The sequence below is a fragment of the Microcebus murinus genome, chromosome 1 (assembly GCF_040939455.1).
Source record: "Microcebus murinus isolate Inina chromosome 1, M.murinus_Inina_mat1.0, whole genome shotgun sequence".
Classification (NCBI taxonomy): Eukaryota; Metazoa; Chordata; class Mammalia; order Primates; family Cheirogaleidae; genus Microcebus; species Microcebus murinus.
Genome location: NC_134104.1, coordinates 128378634 through 128382924, shown reverse-complemented (window position 1 = coordinate 128382924; position 4291 = coordinate 128378634). Strand labels below are relative to the sequence as shown.

General features: G+C 35.5%; 1 non-coding gene across 1 annotated transcript; it reads left to right on the top strand.

Moving 5' to 3' along the window:
• Window positions 1-1709: 1709 nt before the first annotated feature.
• Window positions 1710-1894, top strand: LOC142874847 (U2 spliceosomal RNA). The gene has a single exon (XR_012922439.1). It is a non-coding gene; the product is annotated as a U2 spliceosomal RNA (small nuclear RNA).
• Window positions 1895-4291: the final 2397 nt, after the last annotated feature.

Sequence of the window (4291 nt, the reverse complement as noted above, 5' to 3'; positions counted from 1 at the left end):
TGGTCTACAGAAGCTCAGAATTATTATCATAGGAAAAGAGTTCACTTGTTAGACCAGTGTTTTTTTAAATTTCAGAAACTGACACATTAATTTGTGTGGCAGACAGGTCCCCACCTCCTCGCATAATTGCTTCTATTTGAGTGTGCGCTGGACCTGTGATGTGCTTATAGCCAATAGAATGTGGTAATGTAATAGGGCATACGTGATTACATGTACACGATCACATTCCATGAGATATTAGTGCCTGTTTTGTAAGAAGAGGTTCCCTCTCCTTGGCTTTACAGAAGCAAGCTGCCATGTTGTAAGATTCCTTATGAAGAGGGTCACATGACAAGATACTAAGGGAAGTCTCCAGCTAACAGCCAGCAAGAAACTGGGCACTCAGTCCAGCAGCCTCCAAGGAATCGAATGCTGCCAAAACTGAGTGAGCAAGGACATGTACCCTTTCTCAGTCTAGTCTCAGATGAATCACAGACTTGGCTGATACTTTCATAGTAGCCTTGTAGTGGAAGGACACAGCTAAGCCAAACATGGACTCCTCACGTACAGAAACTGAGAAAACAAGTGAGTGTTGTTTTAAGTTTCTAAGTTTGTGACAATGTTGTTGCACAGCAATAGATAATTAATATAATGTGTTATAGACATAAATTCCATAAGTGGCAATTTGCAATTTAAAGAATGAAATAGAATAGACAAACCCAATCAAACAGAAGGAAGTAAATGTAAGCAGGTTTCATTAATATTTTACTCCAATTATACTGCATATATCTGTCTATACTGGGTCACAATATAAATGCATTTCATGATGTGGGTTGTAGTAAAAAAATTTCTTTTTAAGTCTACACAAGACCCCTTGACGTTTTAAAGGTATACATTCTCATGTACCTGTGAAATTTTACAGATCCTCTGAGTTCTTTAGCAGGAGTTTAGAAGCAGCCTGTGAGAAAGTAAGATACAAATGCTCTTCAATTTATGATGGGATTATGTCCCCAAAACCCATCATAAATTGAAAATATTATAAGCTAAAAGCGCATTGAATACACCTAATCTACCAAATATCACAACTTAGCCTGGCCTACCTGGAACATGCTCAGAGCACTTTCATTAGACTACAGTTGGGCAAAAATCCCCTAACACAAAGCCTGTTTTATAATAAAGTGTTGAAAATCTCATGAAATTTAATAAATACTATACATTATGTTGGAATTGCAATGGATTCTTGCCATCATAAAGTTAAAAAATCTTAAGTCAAGCCATCATCAATGAGGGAAAGTCTGTATTGAAGGCCAATAACATTTTTTATCACATTTATTGGATTTTAGATTGTGGAGGAGAATTAGTACGATTATATGGGGGTAAATTATAGAATCATCTAATATTCAGTAATCAATTTATAGACAGAGAGAGATAAGCTAAACAAGACTTTAAGTTTTAATTTAGGCATTTTTTTTTCCAAATGTGGCAAACATTTCACTGGTAACATTGAATGATTTGAATTTGCACAGAGACAATTTAATTTTTTAAAATTTATGCATTTATCTCAATGAGCATTCAAAAAACATCCGCATTCTTTTTTTCAGCACAGTACACACTCTTTTGGTGGTATGTGGATAAGGCAACTAATAGGAAGGTGATTTGCTGATGTCTGAATTCTGAAAGTCAGGAAACTCTGTTGCAGGTCAAACTTTGGTTTAACCAATAGAGAAATGATCACTTCTCAGGCTTTTGGGTAAGATCACGTGTAGTATCTGTTCTTATCAGTTTAATATCTGATATGGTCTCTATTTGAGGACACAATATTAAATGGACTTTTGGAACCAGGAGATGGAACAGGAACTTGCTCCATCTAGTCCATGTATGGTCCAAAATAATTTTTTAAAACCAAAAGAAACAAAATCTCATAGAGGTTGAGAGGGCTTATTTTTTGTTCAATGTTGCTCATGGGATCAAACACTTTGAAGAAAAGGAATGAGCCACTGCCTAAGTTTAGTAAATTGTAGACTGTCTTGAATTAAATAATTCATACTGTAGGGAATGCGTATGTGCTTGTGACATAGGTAAGTGTCTGGGGGGCTGCGTATGTGTATGTGTGTACCTGCGCGCACATGCTGTGTTTTCAGGTGTTTCCTGTGTCAGACATTGTCCTAGACAAGACAGCTAAGGCACATTTCCTGTGCTTTTGGAATTCACAGGTTAATAGATGATCATATTTAGTCATCTACTCAATAATCAATAAATTGTTGAAATTACTGATTATTATATGTCACTGTTGAGGATCATGAGGAAAGCACAAAAGGACATCAGTTTTCAAATCAGAAGATGTGGGTTCGGACTCTAACTTCACTATTTGCTGGTTCTGTGATCTTGGACAATTAAACCCCATGAACTTCATTTTCTTCATCTATATAATAGGGATCTGAATCCTTTCCTCATTGGATTGTGTATTAGTCAGGGTTCTCCAGAGAAACAGAACCAATAGGAAGTGTGATGTGCGTGTGAGTGTGTGTGTGTATGTGTGTAAAGAGATTTATTTTACAGAATTGCCTCATGTGATTATGGAGGCTGGTGAGTTCAAAGTCCAAAATCTCCAGAGTGGGCCGCCAGGCTGGAACCCCAGGGAAAAGCTGAAGCTGCTTTTCTAGTTTGAAGGCAGTCTGCTGCAGAACTCTCTCTTGCCTAAGGGAGATCCGTCTTTAGTTTGATTGAGGCCTTCAACTGATTGGATGAGGCCCACCAAAATTATGAAGGACAGTCTGCTTTACTCAAAGTCAATCTTATTTAAATGCCAGTCTTATTCAAAAGCACCCTAGCAGAAATATTCAGAATAATAATTTTTGACCACATATTTGGGCACTGTGGCCTGGTCAGGTTGACACGTATAATTAAACATCACGAGCTCACCTCTTGTTAGCTTGGCATCCATATGCATCTCCTAAAACCATACTTAAACTCCAAATAATGACAATAACAAGGTCATACTTCCACCTAACATGATACAACTGTACTGCACACAACTGAAAATGCACTAACCCTTTCCTCAGAAGAGTATATAAAGTCCCTGAATGATGTCTACTCTTCTCTTTGATATCCTGTAACTTAAATACTATGATACAAGGTCAATACATATTATATTACATTAAGGAGATAAGAGAGGGAAGAAAACAAAGATATTATATATGTATATATAGTATATATTATATATATACATATATATATAAATTGTTATGAGGATTAAATGAAATAAAATATACATAGCACCTAGGATTTTCTAGCATATGGCATGTTGTTACCAAATGCTGTTTCTTCATAGTGCACTCTAATTTAGGATCAATCTCTGGCTACATAGTGTCATACATTAACCATGATAAGAATTAGCCTTTGTACAAGTGTGGGCATAAGAATTTGCATGAGGTATGTGCTTATAAATTTTGGTAAATAATAGAATACATGTGCAGTAATTATGTGCTATTTATTCGTATATAAAATATCATTCTGCTGAATTTCTTGCATTTTAGACCATGTAAGCACAATTGTGAAATATTTGGCAGAGTAAATCTGGAGCTTTTATATTTTTAAGAATCTGAAACTAATTCTTAAAATTCTACATGCAGATAATGAAAAAGATCCAAAGGACTCTGTTCAGGAATTAGGTAGCTATATACCTGTTTGAATTATTCGCCTCAAAATGATAATAATGATTAATGTGTGAATACACATACACACACACACACACACACACAAGCATTAAATAACTGGCTTTTAAATCTGCAACTGATTCCAGAGAATTTCTGTAATTCTTTCAAATGTTAAATCTAACTATATATCCGCAATTTAATTGAAAACCCTGCCAGCATTATGCGTGTTGCCCCTGCTATGTCCTAGCTAATCTAAAAAAATAAAGTAAAATATTGGATCTTGAGCATTTAATCCAATATAAAGAGCTCTACATCCACATACCCTGCATTTATAGTCTGTTTTCCACTTATAAAATGTCTTTTCCTCATTAAGGCGAGAAATACATACCTATACTAAAATGCTAACATTCTAGTTCTTTTTTTTTTATTTTATCTTAACAGATTTAGGGGGTATAAGTCGAGTTTTGTTACATGGATATATTGTATAGTGGTGAATTCTGAGCTTTTAGTGTACATATCATCTTAGTAATGAACACTGTACCCAAGAGATAAATTTTAATCCCTTCCTCCCCCTCTCTTTTTCCCTCCTTTGAGCCTCCAATTTCTGTTATTCCATTTGGTATGACCAGGCATACCCATAGCTGAGCTCCCAGTTA